The sequence below is a fragment of the Coturnix japonica genome, chromosome 11 (assembly GCF_054131305.1).
Source record: "Coturnix japonica strain WE chromosome 11, WE-NBRP24, whole genome shotgun sequence".
Classification (NCBI taxonomy): Eukaryota; Metazoa; Chordata; class Aves; order Galliformes; family Phasianidae; genus Coturnix; species Coturnix japonica.
The window spans coordinates 15706803-15727500 of record NC_140673.1 but is presented as its reverse complement, the minus strand read 5'-3'; the positions used below and the strand labels follow the sequence as shown (position 1 = coordinate 15727500).

At 41.1% G+C, this 20698-nt stretch overlaps 1 long non-coding RNA gene across 5 annotated transcripts in view; it reads right to left on the bottom strand.

Annotated features, from left to right (window-relative positions):
* Positions 1-20698, bottom strand: part of LOC107317510 (uncharacterized) — a 477215-nt gene that overhangs the window by 17545 nt on the left and 438972 nt on the right. For 3 of the 5 annotated variants that reach the window (XR_014932772.1, XR_014932776.1, XR_014932774.1), the window contains exons 7-12: positions 20486-20698; positions 15338-15492; positions 9962-10069; positions 8917-9016; positions 2223-6745; positions 31-81 (exon numbers count right to left, since the gene is read on the bottom strand). This is a non-coding gene — a long non-coding RNA (uncharacterized LOC107317510). The remainder of the gene's footprint in view (positions 1-30; positions 82-2222; positions 6746-8916; positions 9017-9961; positions 10070-15337; positions 15493-20485) is intronic. The other 2 variants (XR_014932775.1, XR_014932773.1) reach the window with 2 other exon arrangements.

Here is a 20698-nt window from a genome sequence, read left to right as displayed (position 1 = left end):
TTAATTATGTCTTTAACTAGGGTCACTCACCTCACACATCAAGCTTTTCAGTGTACGATGCCGCATATGACACGCAAATACCTGTTGAATACAAAAGACAGGCTGTGAGTGGAAGACAGATCTGTGCAAACCAGTTCAGAATTGCACTACGCTAGTCTTTTACCTTTGTTTTTTATTTTATTGCTACAATCTTAATGTTGCTTAAACGCACACTTTTAATGGATTAATTGACAAGAACTCCAAGGATACAATGAGCAAATCATTAGTGAGTATGCTCTGGCACATATCTGCAGCTGCATTGTACAGCAACTGTTCTTAGTGTGGAAAAAAAACATCAGCATGTCTTAAAAAATCACTTCGCATTTCAAGCTCAGAAATCTCAGCTACGTTTGATCTGACTTATGGATTGTGAAAAGCTACCGTAGTGAAAAACAAATTGTTGGATACATATCGCATAGAAGGTTTATATGATATATCACTCAGCATGGAGCCTGGTTTGATTTACTTTGCACCCAAGCAAAAGAAACTGAAAAACAAAAATTATGTTTTTCCATTCCTTGTATTCCCTGTGATATTCCACCATCCTTCTGAAGGCAAAGCCCATCATGAAGTCACTGTAGTTTTGCATTCAACAACTGATGGAAGGATAAAACCTTTCTGTCTAGGCGGATGGTTCATAGCTGCACTGGTGGAACTAAATGTCTCATTTCCCAACTCATACCTGATTTGGAGAGGATTTTGGCTCTTCTGTCTTGCAGAGGAGTCCAGAGGGCTGCATGGGACAGTGGGCTCTCCCTGTGCACTGACCCCTGCTCTGGTTTAGACACCAGGGACCTTCTGTGATTCATTGCAGAGTGTACCGAGGAACTGTGGCACTAGGCAAATTACCCACTGTCTGACATTTGGGAGTTTGCAAAATGTTAGGGAATATTTAAAATGATGCAAATGAATATTTTCATACAGCATATTTGGCTGTATTCCTGGCCTGTATTATTTTTCTGGGTTGGATACCTCCATCTCCAGCAGACATTCAGTCCTTGAAATGGGTTGGCTTTTATTTTATTCTATTTATTTTTTCTGCCATCTATTATTCTAAAGAGATGTAATGGATCAGCCCAGATATATTTCATGTTGTGAGGAGAGGGAATGAAATAGCATGAAAATCATCTACAGTTCAACACTGAGCTGATATCTGTGGAGATAAAAACTTAGTCTGCGACATTTTTACCTTGTGTTTTGGATTCCACGGGGTAACAATCAGCTCCAAAAATCTCATTGTGACAATGCTTTCAAAGTCAAATAAGGAGCAACAATGAGAACACGCCCTCCCTCCCCCTGCCCCAGTGGCTCCCCTCCAGCTTCATAACCCCAATTTATTTTTGACATTGCACCATAAGACTGAAAAGATTAATCCATAATAGATTATCTCACAAATCTGCAACAGAAGAACAGAGGATATGATTTGCTCAGGATTTGGCACACTAGCAATGGCACATCATGGCAAAGTGCTTATCAAATACCATGCCACAGAAAATTAAAATGGGGGAAAGCTCAGGCTATTGGAGAGAGACTTCCCTGTGGTGAGAGAACCCTCCTCCAACAGTTGCACTGCCCACTGACTGACCACCAGTAGCTGAGCAAATCTTTCCCATCAGCTTTCCAGAAAGGTTTCTCCATGCTTAGGATGTTCAACACATCCTGCTTTGAGCTTGCATTTCAGAACTGCTAAGCACCTATAACATAGAAATAGAGGCATTTACTCCATCTTTTGGTGCCCTGTGGGGTCTCAGGATGTATGTTATAGAAGTGCAAAGTGTAGTTATTTGTGGGAAGTATTGAATGCCTGGGGGAAACACAAACAGCTGGATGGCTACATCGCATATTTGTGCTACCGAGTGTTCACCTTCATTTCAGAGAGTAGAGGATGTTTGTGTGGAACTCACTGCATAATTTATGGCACTGTGAAACATTTACTGGGGGCAAACCTGAGCCTAAGGAATCTGGTTGGAAAGGGCAAGCATATTTTTCTGGGACATGGCTACCTCTTGTGCCAAGCTTAGAAGCCAAAAGACATCAAAACAAAACTAGAGCAATGTCTAAGTAAGCAGTAATTTCTGGTGGTACTGACAACTTATTTGCCAATTAACAAAAGTAACTGCCATTTTGTCTCATCTTGGAAATTGCTTAGGAACACTAGAAACTTGAGAAAAATTCTTTCTCACCTGTCTGACCTGGGCCAGATGCTGAAGAGCAGTCTTCCACCTAAGAGCAAAGCGTGGCTGTGTCATCGTTACCATTCAGTGGCACATTCCTTCTGCTGAAACTCCAGTTCTGTTTTGCAGTATCTCACTATTTGCTAGCTGGAGATAAATATGGTACTCTAACCTCTATTTCTTCTATCTTCAGGGAGATTTACCTTCCAGTCCGGGTAGTCCTTTCTGGCATAAGAAGTTGAACAAAGTTCTCCTTGTAGTAATGGAGACCATTAGTCTGCCATGCCCCTTCCCTTGACCCAGTGGGACTTTTCCTTTGCTTCTGCTAGCCCTTGGCTTCCTGAGTGGGGCCAGCAAAGGTCTCATTCTCCAGAATCATAGGTCATAACTGAGGACAGTAATTCATTTAGTGTGTGCCATCAAACAGCAGCTGTCTTTAAACAACTGACCTGAGGTGCAGGTGTGAGACAGTGGCATTGCTCATGGAAATGCAGGAGAATGGCAAAATCCCACAGATGAGCAGCATGCTGAAGTGTCTGACACAAATCTGGGGGTGGGGAACTGCTTCATGAGCCAGTGCTGCCAATGGACAGACAACACCAAGATGTCTGTGTGCTATTGCCTCCATAATACATCAAAAGGAGAGGCGTATGCCTTCATTTTAGCTGGCTTTTTAGCTTGAAGACACAGGCTTTCTTTGGTTTTCTGTCTTTGTGGTGACGACAACTCTCCCCTTTATCCAGCAGCCAAACTGAAGCTTGCTTGGGCAGCACTGACATCATCCAGCCTGTGTAGTGATGCACAGCTCAGCAGGGGAAACCAGCCCAGGGAAATAGCGATGATGCTGTCAAAGACCCCAGGTTGCTTGAACTCAAATATCTCCTCTCTAAGCTCAGTCCCTGCATCTTCTAGGAGAAATTAGAACTTGGGTTTTCCACTCACAGCTTTCTGAAGGTCAGGTCAGGGCTCCACTTCTGTGCTCTTCTGGCAGGGAAGCAAGTTGTACTTCAGTAGTTTGGAGGGATTTCTGAGCTGGAAGACAGCAAAGGCAGCAGCAACATCTGCAATTCAGAGGGTAAAAGCAGTGCTTGGAGTTTCTCTGAGGACTGACGCAAGTGGTTTGGATTGATGAGCATTGCCACATCATTCTCAACTAGAAAATCTTTAAAGGACCCTTCCAACCTTCTTGCTCAGGAACTGCAGGGCAGCAGGACTTCGCTCCTGGCTGGGCATGCCTAAGAAACCTGCATCCTCCAGCCATTGTACCATAGAAGATCCTTTGTGCCTACCAGGTGCTTAACTTCTCTCGTGCCGTGGGGAATCAAGTAAACACTAGAAAGATCCAAAGCCACAGAAGCAGCCATGAAGTGCTGGCACGCAGCCTCTGCTCCCAGGTGGTGTCGTGCCCTGCTCCAAGGCCACTGCTGCACTCAGAGGCGGGGTGGTGTGGCCAACTGCCCTAAATTCCAGTCTTTTTTTTTTTTTTTTTTTGGAGTAAGCCAGCAATCCCAGGAATTAAGTGGTTGGATGAACCATCATTTATACTGTGAGCTCTCCTTGCCCGTGTATTGCTAACAGATACAACAGTGCAGAGTTGCACTTTGGACAAAATAAATATAGTAACAGTAATAACAGTACAAAACTGTAGAGGAAAAAAAAAAGCCGAAGTTCATAAACAAATCCTCACTCATTTCATCACTAATTATTACTCCAATTCTGATCTTTGGTTACTCCAAATGAAATGTTTGGGGAAACAAGAAGAAAAAAAAAATAAAATGAAAGAGATTTGTTAGTCCAAAGCAATGTTAAAACATGTGTCCAGAAGTAATGCATTTGTTTGCTCAGGAACAATCCATCTGTTAGTACAAGAAAATTGGGACAGGAAAAATAAACGTTATCCCGTGATATCAGCCATATGAGAGAAGAATCCTTTTGAAACTCCCCCCAAGAAATCCCAAGCAGAGTGCTGGAGGAGGCAGACAAGCATTAATGAGCAGGAGTGCAGCCTCCACTGGATCCCTGCTCCTGTAAAGAATTACAGCAGAATTACAAAATGGATGGGCATGAAAGAAATTGCAGATTTGCTGGAGATATCTACTGCTTAGTGCCTACACATTTAGTTTAAGGGGCCTCTTGATGCATGTATGGAAATGAGTCAAAAGCAGAAGAACTTCTGACTTGCTTGAAAATTTTTAACACCATCTCAACTTTTCTTGAAATTACCACCTTTCCAAGCTAATAATTCTGCACTCTTGGATTTGAGCTTTTTTTATTATTTTTTTTTAAATAAAAGATGTAAATATCTCAAATTTGTCAAATGTCTGGACAAAGCAGTGTTAAAAATTCAACTGCACTAATTACTAGCTGAGCAGCATAAAAACCTCTGAATAAATGTCAGTCTAGGAGATAAGCTCTTATCTTAATCTAATGACTCCACAGACTTAATTTGTCAGGCCAGCCTAGTTGATGAAAAACAGGTTTCTATTCTCCAGTGTTAGCAGCCACATTTTTCCAAATCTTTGAAGTTGGATAGTAATACCATCAGTGTCATCCTGCAAAAATCTTGTGGCCAAGCCAATTTCATTCCTATTGTCCTGTTGCACTAATTAAAAGTTGTTTTACCTCCATTGGTCTGCGATAGGTGAAAATGAAGCCAATTTCTTTTTAGATTTGTTACATTATGGGATAATCATTATTTCTTTCTTCCTTTTCTTTTCTTTACTTTTCCTTTCTTTTATGGGTCTGCCCTGCCTTTTTGAAACCTTTAGAGGTTTGTGTGTGAGTATGGACACTCAGTTCAGCATCCCAGTGCTCCTGGGCATAGAAGGAGCTGGGCACCAGTTGAAGCAGCCAAATCCTGTGAGGCCAGGCAGGCTGTACTGCCTGGCAGGGTTTCTCCTGTAGTGGCACAGACCCTCTGGCAGGACACACAGAGAGGCTTGGAGGAATAGTGGGGAGCTTTGCATCTGCAACAACTTCAAAGTGGACATTACTTCCCCATCTTAGTTGGGTTCTACATCTGAAGCATACCAATGGCAACCTTACACATCCTGGCTAGCACATAATTTCTTATGGGATATTTCTGTCAGCTGGAGTCCATAACATATTTCTTTTACCTTTTTGCCCTCTATCTATGCAGAGGAGCAGAGTTTACATAGTAGGCCCACGTGAAATGCTCATGGTTCTAAACACAGCTCAGAAAGATGGGACTGTCAGATAAACTGGAGACAAATTTCCACAGATACTAGAGCATTTCTGAGTGCAGATCAGTTCCTGAAACATGTTTAAGAACTGTGGCCTGTTGCTTCCTAAGAAACAACAAAACTTTATGAAAGCTCTGTGCTGCAGCCATTATCTGACCCTCTCAACAGTAATAAACATTTGGTGTGTGCTCTGCAAGTTTGAGTCCTTGTCAGACCAAAGTTTAAATTATATCCATTGATTTCATAATGGTAGTGATGGTCTACTCTGGAACACGACAAATTCATTTACATTAGGGCTATGGCCTGGAATGGCACTTTTTTTTTTCCATAAGAATTAATGGACCCTCACTCTGACTGTGAGTCAGAGTTTAAATCTGCAGGCATTCCCAACACAGCTGAAACAGAAAATGAAAACACTGAAGTGAAATTTCCAAAGTGACATTTGAATCCCCTTTCTCTGAGGAAATCCAACCTACTGATCCAGTCAAATGACTGCAGTCTCTATGGGTCCATCCTGCAAAGCCTCCTCAGCTGGTTTATTTCTGTAATTCTTCAGGTACATGCTACCCTTTTTCAATGGAGGACAAGTGCCAGCTAATCAACTGGAAAAATGAAAACTCCTAGAGACGAAATCCTCATTCAAGTGAAAGTTATGGCAATACTCCCACGTACATAAGTGACTGCATGTATCTTAAGACATTATCTCAAGTCTGAATTGCCATTTGAATACTGACTTCCTTATTTAGACTGTGGGTTTGACTTGGAATAAACTAAATTACTGCCCTTTCTCCAGCATCTTGAGTGTTGAGGGGCTGACTCACGTGGGAGCCGTGGTGCTAGGGGTAGTGTACTAGGACCTAGCTGGCTTGAGTCAAACTGCCCTTGCTCCAGGAAGCTTTGTAATCTCATGGGTCCCATTGCTCCTTCCATGCCCTCCAGCAATTGCTCCTATCATTTCACTATGAGAAAATCCACCTGCTTGAGTCTGTAGCTTTGCTTTTTTTGTTCTTTGATCTATCTAAACCTTTCTAGGCAAGTCCACAGAATTTCTATACCATTCAAATATATTACAGGAGAAACACACCTGGAATGCACTGAGATAGTATTTTTTGATAAATCATAGCTCGCAGCTGGGCAGGACAGAGAGTTGAAGATAGGCAAGAAACAAGGACAAGTTCATGACCAATAGCTGAGGCCCATGCTACTGCACAGGTCAAGGTGAGCCATGCTGCCAGACCCTGGGGTGAACTGATGCCTGCTACTTCATGCTGCCTTTGGGCATACTTCAGATTCTTGAGTTGAGATTGGAGAAGAGATGGAATTGGTGATCTGGATGAGAGAATCACAAAAAAGCAGAGAAACTTGTAGTGAATTTGAAAAAAAAAAAAAAAAAAAAAAGAGGGCAGGGGAACACAAGAACAAAAATCAAGCTATTTTTTCCATGGGAAAAGGACCAGATCATCCCAGGAACTTGAATGCTTAAGTGCCTTTGCTTAGGATACACCTCAAAATGCCCTTGCTGATCTGGGCCAATATGGGCAAAGAGGTGTCTCCTGTACCTACAGGCTGCGTTTCTAGAAGTGCAGTAGCATCAAAACAAACAGAACAACTATAGGTACTGTAAGACTGAATAATATGAAGATGGTAACAAAGATAATTCAAAAGGTTATTTGTAAAGGAAAACTCACCAATATTGATGCCTAAGCTGGGACAGTCTCCACCAGGGAGCAATCTCCAAGAAATACTGCCTTAGTGGTGGTCAGTCCTTAATTGAGGTCTAGAGGAGATAGAGTTGAGCTCCACCCCTTCCGGGAGCACAGCTAAATTACTCTCACCTGTGCTCCCACAGCTGACCCTACACTTGCCTCAGCTGATTAATCAGAGGTTCAGGCTGTGATTATCAATTTCCCATACAGGTACATTCTTGGTTATTGACCATCTGGTCATAGCTTCATCTTGAGATTGCTACATGAAGGGGGCAAAAATGTGTAGACAATTGTTCAGAGTAATCTCATTTTTTTCCAAAACATGCTACCTGGCACGTGAGGATGGCTGCTGAAAAAACAGAGTGTGTGTTAGGCTCTTGCTTTTATAGCAGCACTGTGTAACACAGAGAACAACCAGCTTTGTGGAGATAACGGTGGCTTCCTCCACATGGGATGCTCTTTCCCCTTTCATTTCAGCCTTACTAAGTGCACACCAAAGATTTTCCACTTCTCCAGTTTCAAAGGGAACCTCCACCCACCCACAAGTATTTCCTCTGGTCTTCACAAGCTGTTATTGGCTCACACACCTTCCCTGCACTCTCTGGGAAAAGAGGCAGATAATACAGGGAGAGACGATTCTTGGGACTAATAGTAAAGGTACCAGTTAAAGGACTTAGCAGGGGGCCTCAGATTTGCTTGCAGAGTCCTGTGTGTCTTTTCTCGCGATCAAAGTGACTGCGAGAGATTGTGGTTTTCAATTCATTTTTTGCATATGGGAAGGAGGGTGGCTTTGTGCAATGGCTGTTTAAAAATACTTCAAAAGAACTTGAATCAGTCCATTGCTGTGCTATATACAAATTAAAATAATTGATTTTTGGCAGCCTTTTAGGAGATCTATAAATTAAAGGGATCACGTTTCTGATACATTCTGGGGGACTTTATTTTATGCTGACTTACAGAGTGCCCTCCATGCCAGAGCTGGAAGTCAGCCACCAAAGCAGAGAGAGCTTCTCACTTTCATTTGCTCTACCCTCCTGTCACTGGGTTTCTTTCTGGAGCACCCATGGTTATGGCAGGTCCTGGACCCAGGCTGGCTCCATACCCTTTCTTTTCATTTTGTGCTTTGAGAAATTCACGTTGAGAAACAGAAGCTGCCCAAAACCCAGCAAGACCCATCCCTCCGGGGTGACAGTTTCTCTCCTTTCTTCTCCATCAGTAGAAACTGATACCCTCACCCAGTCTGTGTTGCACCTGGGCAATTCCCTTTGTGTGCACTGATGGCAATGGGTTCAGCTCTATCTGTGATGACCTAAAAATAGCTCTCAATTAACGTTGCATTTCAAGAATTGGAAAATTTCCCAGAAGTCCATTCTTTTTTTCTTTTTCTGTTTCATTACATTTTACAGTAATAATACACAAGCCTGTAGAAAACATGACGGGTAATGAAAAAAAGTAATTAATATAAGCAGTGTAAAGCATTTTTTTTTCCCTCTGTTGTCCTTGCAGAAAATTACTGCTTAAAACTGAGCAGGATGTGAAAATGCATAAAGCAAACAGTAATATGCTGTGGTTTGTAAATATCTTATGCAAAACAGTTAAGTCAACTGCTGTTTATTTTTCTTACTTTGTGTCACAAGCTCTTATTTTCTTTTGTTCATTATTTTTTCCATTTGTTCTTTCTTTGGGGCTTGTTCTCTTTCATCTTAAGGAAGTGACTGGGTTAACTATATATTTTTTCCCCGCTACAGTTAATTCAATCAAACATATAGGACAGCCTATTCTGTCTCTTCTTACCATCTCTGGTAAGTGCTGGCTCTGAAATGCAACGCACACCACAGAAGTGTAGCAGGCCGGATCCTCACTGTACTGCAGATCTGCTCTCATTATTCTGGGACTGAAAGAAAAAGAAAGAAATGAAAGAAAAGAAAATAAAAAAAAGAATGCATTCTTTTATCCTACAAACAAACAAGTAATTATCCCAAATCCTGCAACAGCATTATGATAAACGGTAGTCTTCCTGACTATTCCTGTAGGATTCTGCAGTGCTTTCATAGGGCTGGCCAGTCACAGTTCTGGAATGGGTTGTGAGCAATATGCAGTCAACATTAAGTGAGATGGCATAGTATATGCCAGCTCTCCTTGGGATATTTCTCTCTGGCTATCTGTAGAACTTGTAATACCCAGCGATAGCTGAAGGTCACAGCAGAGTTTCTGAGCTGAAATACAAAACAGCATTCCAAACACATCTTCTGTGGCCAGGCAAGAAACTGCTTATGGTTTATTTTCCCTCCCCCCAACTCTGCAGCTGACATCCAGCATTAGTTATTGTTTATTTTTGTCTTGTTCCAGGTTCTAAAGGTTTCCCTTATGGCCCTGGTTTATGTGAACTTTCAGATATCACTCGGGGCTTCTCTGCCTCATCCCCTCTGATGTAGCCAGTTCCCTTGTGAAGGTAGGCTTCCCCAGCTGAAGATCTGTGCCTCTCTCCTGTGGCATTCTGTGCAGCCATTTGGAGTCCCAGATGTAGGAAATGAAATAATCCACGCTCATACAGTCATGAAAGTGCCCATCTGGCACACAGGAACATCACGCATTGGAAGCACACAAGCGTGAGCTCACTTTTGTTATGGCATTTCATAAACAGAGATGCAGCGAGCCAGCAAGTAAGGTCCTTTGGATAATAACAATCATTTCCACCACACATTGTGTTTAAAAAATAGGGGAAGAAAAATCAAGACAAACTGGAAAGATTTGCTCTGAGACTTCTGAGGAGAAATTTCTACTTATAAACGTTTTGTTGCTGTTTTTTTTTTTTTTCCCAGTGGCCTGCTGTACTTACATCTCCTTGGCTCTCCCCACTCTCTCTGTAGATGTAAGACAATGGTGACAGCTGAAATGTAGCCAGTTAACTCTTAGTTACCTTTTCAGGCTCTTCTTCCTCACTGTTCTGTTAAAGAAAGGAAATATTAGGTCATACTTACAGAAGTGAGTTCTATAAAAACAAATTGCATGTTACTGCTTTCTTATCACTACATAAAACTCACAAAAACAGTCTAATAAATGACCTCACCACTCAATTTTGAAGTATACAAATTAAAGACAGCAACGGATAAGCCAAGAGAGATTAATGTACAGTGTGTGCCTGTGTGTGTGTGTTTGCATGCCTCTATGAGGATATACCCATATGCTGTTGACATTCAACCTCTGGAATTATAATTAGGGGAAAAGGCAGATGTGTAAATTCATCTTGCTGGGCAGTGAATATATGCTGTACCAGTCCCTGATTAATTCAGGACTTGAACACTATTTACTCCAAAACACAAGGTTTCTGCTGGGATATGTTGGCTAATAAAGGGGTGGAATATGAGGAAACAATGAACAGCCTGAAATGATGGACTAAGTTCAATACCAGTAAGGAAAAAGCAAGGTTATTTATATTATTCCAGCTTTGTAAAGTAATTGAAAAAAGACACCCTAGGCATTTTGTTGGATGTCATTGCATGCTGTAAAAAAAAAAAAAAAAAAAAAAAAAAAAAAAAAAAAAAAAAGAAGAAAAAAAAGCTTGGGATGTACTAAACCTCAAAATCCCCGCGATTAACCCTTCTGACAGGGCTGAATCTTCGGAGCGCTCCTCAAAGGGGTGAGCTTTTTAAGGTCAAGGAAGAACAGAGAGGCTTCTCAGGTCTCCTGAACCATCGCAGAAAAATCACGCCTGGTCCAAAGTGGGGGCTCAGGGACACAACTCCATAGTTTGTGAACGTTATAAATTATGGATAATAGTAAGAGAAAATAGTCTCTGCATTTTACATGAGTCCTTTTTGTATTGTATTTGGCAAACAGTATCCAGTCCAGTATATGTTAAATACTAAGTGCTAAGTTGGGAAAACAATGAGATGTTTGTAAATACGATAGACCATTACAATATACTGCTTCTCATTTGAAAAGTCATTTGTGCAAGAAATGATTATTGACCCATAATATGTAAATGATTGAAATGCAGAAATTAATATTTGGGTCAACTCATGTATTTTTCAACCATGAAATGAAAATCTCAGTATTCACATTCCAATTCATACATGAAAGCATTACAGAGCTATTACTTGGCTATTGTATTAATTTATTATTGTCTTAGTTAATGACATTCAGAGTTATATCTCTACTTTCAAACCGAGGAAAGGCGTTGCTATGCCACAGTAATGTTTCAGTGCAGGAATGTCCCTTTTTCTGGACTCTTCTTGCCCTGGTGACCATAAACCAAATTCACAGTTGGTGGAATCAAATAAGCAGCACTGCTTGCTCCAAGGAGGGTTTGGTCCTAGCACACCTTAAATCTTGCACATGGAGGACTAGCTGCTACACTGCAGCTCCTCTGGCTGTTCCCATGGGGCTTGATTCCCACCTCTTTCATGAATTTTATACCAGTGTCGTGTTGATTATTTACTGCAGTTATTCCAGGAGTAAAATCAGCACAGAACTGGTACACTTAGCACGGTTGTCTTTTAGTTTCTTATGATAGAGACTCCTTTTTATCTGAACCACAAGGTTCAGTGGCAATAGCAGTGTGAGGCTTCCAAAGGCACTGGTGGGGGCATATTCCTCCTGACAGAGCCGCAACAGCCCTGGCCCTTCAGCTCAAGGTGACTTACATCACAGCAAATTTAGTGCTCAGGAGACACACCAGGTTGTTAGTTTCAGAGGCTCATATGCTCTCTTTTTCCTTAGGAGTGTCTGAAGACCTTCAGCGACAGTTCAGCTTCAGGCCTTGCTACATTGCCCCTGAGGCAGCAGAAGGTGGCTCCATGGTGAGGCATCACAAATGCCACAGTGCCAAAATGCATGGCTGAGGTGGTCATTATGGGCCAAGATGAAATCCATCATGTGGTTGTCTCCTGGGCTATTACCCACTACATTTAAATTCTACCAGTCACTGAACTTAGCTGGATTAACTCAGTTTTAAGGTCAAAAATAGCAATAATTCATTAGTATCATATAAACAGTGCATTCCGCATTCATGCCTTTTATGTAAAAGTAAACAATGCCTCTTTCTGTGTGCCATGGAGTATTGCATTACTTGATGTGTCTATCTCCATAAAAGGATGCATAATTTAATAACAAGTAAGCATATGAGTGAAATCTATGTAGCATGATATTTGTGACAGACAGAATGAATGGTGAAGAGATGGGCAGAATAATTCAGGTAATACCAAAAAGCAAAGCACCACGAGTAAATCAGGATTAACCTAAGAAACATGATGTACGTCATGAAACGACTGGTATATTCTAAAGACCACAATTACTTCAGTGAATTAAGCAGGGCTGTATTGTATCAAGGCTGCTCCTGTTATGTGCATACTGGGTCATGCCTATGAGAATGGATCTGATTTATCTTAGCTAGAATTCTACACAATTATATTTGCATATATCTTACAGATAAAACATTTTAAAGTATTTTGAGTAGAAAAATTTTATATTTTACATACAAATTATTTTAAGCAGCTTCAATGGCTTATTTTGTGGGTGACAGAGCTTTACACAGCTTTTTAGATAAAGAAGTCCTAGTGTAAGAGGATGTTTGGGTGGTGAAGAACGTGTGGCTATCACACAACTACCTAAAATTGTGATGGAGATGATGCAGAGGTGGTAGTGGTGATCAATGATGTAGCCACTGCTCCCATGGTGTGAATAAGCAACTGCCCACACTGGCTGGCTGTATGGGAGGATCAACATCCTTTTGGTCCTGCCCAATTAATCATCCTCTGGTTTTCTTAGCCTCTGATGCAGAAAGCAAACTAGGTGACTAATTCCAGCAATAGAGGCCCTGCTTCTCAAGAAGATTTCCCCTTGATAGAAGCACTATTTTGTTTGAATTTCCTTGTGGCCTATTCATTTATTTGAAGCCATCTGCTAGCATGAATCATTGCATTAGGAGGTGAAAGCATGATTTGTACTAGTGATCTAAAGTAGATGGTGTGTCTGCCACGGGTAAGAACAGAAGGTGCAGGTTCCTGATACTCCAGGGGAAGAGCAGGAGAGGTAGAGCCTCTCCTCTAAATCCAGCGCCTCCCAGCTGATCTGGACAGCAGCATCAGCTAGGGCATGACCAAGGTGCAAGCGGAAGTACACACACTGTTTTGCAATAAATTCACATAAGTCTCTAACAGACAAGGTGACTACTACTGTGGTCCCAACCAAACACAGCTTTTGTTTAACTTTACTAGTATGTGTAAGCTAATTGGCATCACTGGGCCTGTATATGCACTTAAAAACTATGTTCATGTTAAAGTGCATTGGTGGGTCAGGGAATAATGGGTGTTAGCACCTTGCAGGCCACAGCCCCAGATGCAGGCCATGCCCTCACCTTCTGCAAAGCTGGGGGGTTCTCTCAGGGCCTGACTGCTCAGTTTGTGGCTGAACTGCCATACACATGCTGCTGCCACTGCTTAATGCTGGGAACTAAGTCATGAAGCAACATGTTCTACCAGGGCAGCCAAAAACAACAATAGAATTAGCAGGAGCCAGTCCAGCTGACTCCAGAAGCTGCAGAGTTTCAAAATTAATCTTAAATTTACTTCTAACCCTGAAAGCAAAACTAATTGCAGAATGTAAGGCTCTCTGAACGTGTTTGGGAACTGGATTGGGTATACCTTGGAAAAAAACACAAACACTTCAGATAAAGCCTCCATTTTAATTGTATCAATTCTGCCAATTAATGATAATGGAAGAGCAGGCCAATTAGCTAAATAGCTAATAGTTTTATCAAGCAGAGGCTGGCAATTTAAAGCAAACAAATTCTTTCTAATTTTATCCCCTTGCACACCAAGATGTTTAAAGGATAATGGGGGATCCAATAAAGGATATTGTTCAAATAGAGCTACATTTAAATCGCCTAATGGCTGTAAGAGTTTTACCCCAATTAACAAAGAAGAAACATGAACATCCAGTGACTTGTAGCATAATATCTAAAACCTTCATTAATATATATATATGCGTGTGTCTATGTATGTATATATACACATATATTCTCCAACTAAGGGCAGAATGGAAAATATCACTGACCTTCCCCTGAAAAACACTGATTCTCCCAAAACAAAGGCTCCTCTGTAACAGCAGAAGTATCAGAGAAAAAGGACTCTCCTGCCTAAGCCCCAGTACATAAATCATCTTCAAACTATGGTCATTAGTTTAACATAACTGTGGATTTGAATAAAGGAGATTGACCTATCTAACATATTTAAGACCAAATCCTACTGTTACCTAAATCTGAACTAAGTTAAGGCTATTGAAGAGAATCAAAAGCCTTTTCAAAATCAATAGCCAGAACAAATTCCTCATGATCATAATTTCGAGGATAAAAAATCCATTAAAGTGATGTCTTTGATTGCTATTAATGAAGCAATCTGGAATAAATCCAGATTGATCCATATGGATAATCGAATCTCTCATTTTCTCACATTTCAAAGGACTCAGATTTGGGCCTGATTTATATGACAGTGATGAGCAAAAGGCTGTTTTCCCTTGGACACTGGGCTGCTCAACCTGTTCAGGGGATGACATGGTCTCTAAAGGGAGCTACAGGAGCAATGCTCTCAGTGCACAAAGAAAGCAGAGCTACCAGCCTCCCCCACAAATCCCAAATACCTCCCCTTTTCTACAGGTCTTTTGGAGGCTACTGAAGGTTGTTGACACTACAGAAGTATTGTTGCAGGCTGGAGGGGAGTGCTATGGAGGGGAGATCAGCAGAGTCAAGCCAACAGTCTGGCCCATACTGGGGAAACTGGTGTCTGTGGGAGCTTCTGCTGCATGGAACATGCAGGTCCCTCCCCTGGAGTTTGCTTCTCTTTCCACCTGCTAGCAGTGCCCCTCAGCTGTACACCCTGCTACCTGCCAGACCACCACCATGAGCTTGCCTGTCTTCCTCCTGCATCTCACTTCTCCCACCCGGCTTCTTTTTTCCCTGGTGCCTCAGTTTCTCCTTGTATGAATTTGCAGAGCTGTGGAATGGCTGCAAAATTTGCTGATCATTCCAGAAACAGTGTTTGAAAATTTTAGCAATAAAACCATTTGTGCTAGAGCAGAAGACAGTTTCCATTTATGATCTTGCTTTTCTGCTTCCCCTTTAGGGCAGATGCCCACCTCCATCACCTCCCCTTTCCCCTTTCCCACCCCCGAAACCACCCCCCCCAACCCCCCAATTTGTAGAGGCCTGAAACCATACCTGCAACTCATTGGAATGGTTCACATTTGTTCTAATTGCAAAGCACTGAATGGATTTCCTTAAATCCTTTAATGGGCTTGAATCTGAGCAGTGAAAGCAGACACTTCACTGCAAACTTCCTGGAACTTGTGCCATTCCAGTATCCCTGGAAATACCTGTGAAACATTTAGAGGATTGTTGGGCAAAGCATTCAAGGAACCTGAACCAGCGCTGGCAACATCTACTGGTGATGAGAGAGATTAAGTATTTACTACCAACATTTGGCCTTGTGGACTGGTGTTTATATGAGTAAATATGCTAAGCTCTGGCATTTAAAGGCTGGCTAAGAAACTGTGAAGCAGGCTCCAGGATTTGGGGTCCAAAGCCTGCCAGTCCAAACCCAGCCCTGCCAGGTGACAGTCTACAATGACCAGTGAGCAGCTCCTGTGCAAGCTTTCTCACCAAACTTAAAGAGATATTCTTAAGATAAATATTTGTCAGATTCTGTAAGATAATTTGACCTGGAAATTGAAGTGTCTAGTGCCTGTATAAAAGCAGTACATGAGGCGGAAGGAGCAAAGGAGCAGGGAATGGAGCAGGGATCTGGGAGCATTTGGGATGGAGCAGTTCAGCTAGCTGAGCCTCCCTGTCATGGCCCTTACACAGAAGAACTCAATCTATGAATGCTATCAAAAGTAAGAGTTTTCTTTGCAGCTAGCTGGACTAAAAGAAGTAATAGGCAAAGTTTTCTGACCAACATTATGCGAAGTCTCTACCAGAACTAGAGGACAACATAACAAATCCCATTCACAGCATTTTATCTAAATACTTCTGTCACCAATAAGCTCAGGGACACAGACCAAAAATTATAAATCCAATTATGAATTCCATTAGCTTTTTTTGAAACCAAAGGAAATTTACTACCAAAAGAGAACAAATCCTGCTCCCAGTTACGGTGATGTAATGCCAGGAAAGCTGACAGAGTAGTACTAACTCATGTTAGGAAAGAATTTGCTCCGAGCTCCTGGAACGCATGCAAGGCTGTACTGAACAGATACAGCTATCTCACTATATTGAGGAAAAGCAAGAGAAAGACTTTAATGATTAAAAAGAAGCCCAAACACATACCTTACTTTTATAAGTAAATGCGTTACCTGAAGAATAGTTGCAAACACACTCTCATTTGCATAGGATTGGGTATACATCTGTGCTCTTCAACAGATTATTCCAAACCCTGAGTATTTCTTATAATTAATGTCAATATGCTTGGCTTATTTGTCATAGAAGAAAAGCATTTCTAATTAGCTTTTTCTGATGCTCAAAACATCAGTATTTTTTTCTTAGTGTTTTCCAAATCAGGTTCTATTTAAAGTCCTGCACAGAAAGACAGTGTGAGGCTTACGCACCACTTCTTATTCTGAAGACAGTTTAAATTGCATGTAAGTGATAACTAGGCCTTAGGCTGTCCCTCAACATGGGGTGAGGTTCACCTAGCAATGCCAGGAGTTCAAATAACATAAACTGGACTTGTGGAAAGTCAAGCATTTCAATTTCCTGTTAAATTCAGTTATTAGTCTGCATATTTCCATTCATTATAGTGACACATACAACTTACTTTTAATCAGAAGAAACCCTACTTGCCTTCACAGAACCTCTGACGAGTTTTTGGGAAGAACAAAACCTTCACAACGATGACATTCAGAAGATTATCACAACAGGCCAGGGACACAAGTAAATCTCCAGCAGTAAAAAAGAGTACAACTGTGGTGAGCTGCCCAGATGCAGCAATAAAGAGGGTCAAAGTGTGCGCTTTTTCTTTTTTTTTAACCAGTTAATCCTGCAGAAAGGGCAGATAAATTAAGAAGCCTTTGCCAAGCCAAAGTACTGGTCCTATCAGCTGCAAGTAGCAGGAGGGTGGAAAGTTGAGCATATACACTCCCACCTCTTATCATTTACATCTCTTTCCTGGGAGAAGCTCAGAACTGTTTATGCATTTAAATAAAACCACCATGCAAGACTGACCAGACGCCAACTGGAAGCAATGAGAATATTTTCCCTTTATTTTGGGTTGTGGATTAAGCTCTAAATGAGATCAGTGCTAGACCTGATCAGTGGAGGCATACAGGAAAGGAAATTTTGCTTCTCTATTAAATTGGACAAGCAGAGTGCTTTACTGAGTGAAATAAGATATAAGGGTCCATAACATGTTCAGGTTGTTTTTCTTTCCCATACTGCTCTCATTTAACACAAAGAAGCTCATTTCCCATATCATATGGCCTTTGATCCTGAGCAATAAATATAGTATCTTCTTTAGAGACATGAAGGCCCCCCACTTTACAGCCTTGGCCTTGTTGGTTGATCTGTGAATTCAAACAAGAACAGCAGATTCCTAAAACTTTGGCCAAATTAACATCTTAAGCAATTTTTTGGCTTCTTCAATGAGCCAATACTGTTGTGGAAACCTGGAAGCAGCAGTCAGGTCTTTGATGATTTATTTAGTAGGAGTCATCTAGTAGCTAATTGTCTGCAATTTTTGACCTCATTTATGTGTAGTGCTGACTCTTCTGTGTTTTCTTCTCAAGCTTTCTTACATCTCTGTATGTTACACTTCCAGACAGCAGTTCAACTTTATCACAAATATTTTTATGAACTTGCCAAACCACACTGAAGATCTTCAGACTCAAAAGATAAAATCATCCTCACAGGGCACCTCACCCTTTTCCACCCAGGCACATGGAAAAAACCCAGCTTTAGGCTCCAGTATTTTACGTTTATAATGAGTAAGAGCCTAGTCATTTTAATCTGCTGTTAAAATTTTCACCTTTCTGTTTTTTTCTTGAATTTTTTTCCGTGAATCTATATCAAGAGAGAAGTGCTGACCCATGTCAAAGAACAATCCTCCTTGTCTGTACATACTATAGAACTCACCACCACTTAGTGCCGGCCCCAGAGAAGTGCGTGCCCGTCAATGACTGCACCAGATGTACCATAGGAAGTATGAATGACAACTATGTGTATGTTGGGGAGAACTGACCATGAGTACAGAAGGTTTTTGCACTATATTGGCAATAAATCTTAGCACAGGTCATAGGCAACTAAAATACTCGGTACATTTTATGACTGTAACCTGGATCTTTATGGCTAAGTCCAAAGAAGAATCCGACTTATTGTATAGTTCTGTTTCCACCATGGTTTGAGGATGGCATTGATGTCTATTAAATCATAGAAATAATTTAATTTCTACCCAGATTTCTGCCAAATCTCACATGATTTTTCATGAGATAGAAAATTCTTCCTGTACATTTTCTGCATTTGATTACTCCTGTGCATGATTCAGTAATTGTCACATGTCCATTTTGGGATGGCTTCCTGCCACAAGAAGTTCCAATCTCCTATTTATATACTTATGAAGAAGGCTGGGTCCCCTGGGAGATGGAAGACACCCCATTTGGACATAATTATCATCACAATTTACTAAGACTCATGCCAGTGGGAAGATATTCTTTTTAAAAAAGAGAAGTCCTATTTCCTTAACACAGCCATCACTTAAAGGTAAAATACAATTACAGTACCCACCCAGGGAATAAGTTGTGTAATTTTATAATACTGTGTCTAGATGAGTGTTGGCATTCTACCTACTTTCTAACCACACCCAGGAATTCTGGTCTTACACAATTACACGCATCCTGTTGACTAATTACATAATAATTAGTATTTTTAATATTCAACGATGCACTCAACTTGGTTATGCAAGATTTTGTGTCACTGCAAATTAAAACCAAAACATAACAAATGTGTAGTAAAAAACACTGTTTAGATAGCTTCCTGAGCATGGACTTATCTTTCAGCAGGCAACACAAAATAATTAATACTTCATACATTTTAAACACTTTCAGCAGGCCCTCCCTCCTGCACTCTTACTTTGGGTAATGCACCTGCTTTATAAATCTGTTAAAATAATTTTGCATTCAAAACAGAATTTCTGTTGTCTGCCTGCTTCTGTGTTATGATCACCTATCAGGACTAGGGATAATTTTTGGCTGAAATAGTATTATGCTGTGCCTGGGAAAAGCAGACTGCTTTTTATGATGGCATTTCTAGAAGGAATCTGGAAAATTCAATTGAGGTCAGCAGTTACCTGAAAAGTATCCCAAATACTATTGTCTCAAGAAAGCACTCCTGATGAGCCTGAGCCATCTGGCTGTGGAACTAATGTTTGACAAGCCTGGGTGGAATGTCTTGATCTGGGCTCGCGGTTGCAAAGTCTGGATCACCATTGGGACTTCAGGACTTTAAGATCACAGACGTATTTTTACAATCATTTCTTAAAAGATGTATCCAAAACACTGCGCCATGCTAATTCTAAACTTGGTGTATCAAGATTCACAGAACAGGGCACAGAGCAGAGGCCCAGCCTTGGACTTTGCCCAGGTGGATTGTACACAATGTTTCCATAGTACTTCTGGTCTGCCCTTGCTAGTTTCTGTGGTGTCTCCAGTTTGCACACAAAACTTTACAGCAGAAAAAGTAAAAAACATTGACTGTTTCCCTCTCCAACTATATGTAGGCAAAATAGGAAAGAGCAACAAAAGACTTTGTGAACAATTTTTTTTTTGCCCTTTCTGAAATTTGAATTTTAGCTTTCCACTTACTGTGCCTACAAGTGATATTTCAAGGCTCTTGAGGACAAATCAATACCCATGGGCTCCTTTTTGGACTGTTCATCTTTTCATGGGGCAAGGGGGTTACAGAGCAAGATCAACTTCTTCACTGAAGAACAATTTCTTGCTGCCCTTATAAGTAAAAAATTGGCATTTCAGTCTAAACTCTTGCCCCTGACAGGTAGTTACTTTTTAGCCAACCAGCAACTGTCAGAAAACAAAGAGGATCTGTTTGGAGGGAGCAGGATGTGGGACTGCTGTGATAAGCGATATGGCTCAGCTCAGAGGTGCACGCAAAGCAGCTTCACAACTGCCTTTTCCACAAAGCCTCAGCAGCCCCACTTCTCTACCCCAAACAACAGGAATAAGGCCACTGCACTTCTCTACATCTGGAGAACACTTAAAAAGAGATCAGTTTTTGAATGTACAACTGGGGTTATTGTTACTTCTAGAGGCTCTTTTTTTTATTTTTATTTTTATTTTTTTTTAATGTCCTCTGCTTTCTTACCTGGTGTTTTTCATCCACAACTCTGGCAGACAAGAAGCTTTTGAGGGGCAAGGCGTCTGTAGCCATCTCCAGGTATCTCCATCACCACCGACAAGCATGTGGCAACCTCATTTCACATTGAGAGCCTCTTCAGAGCAACTGCTTCAGATGCTGTTCTTAAATCATGAAGTCTCAATTGCCATCATTTGTCAAATTCCTCTTTACTCTCCTTTC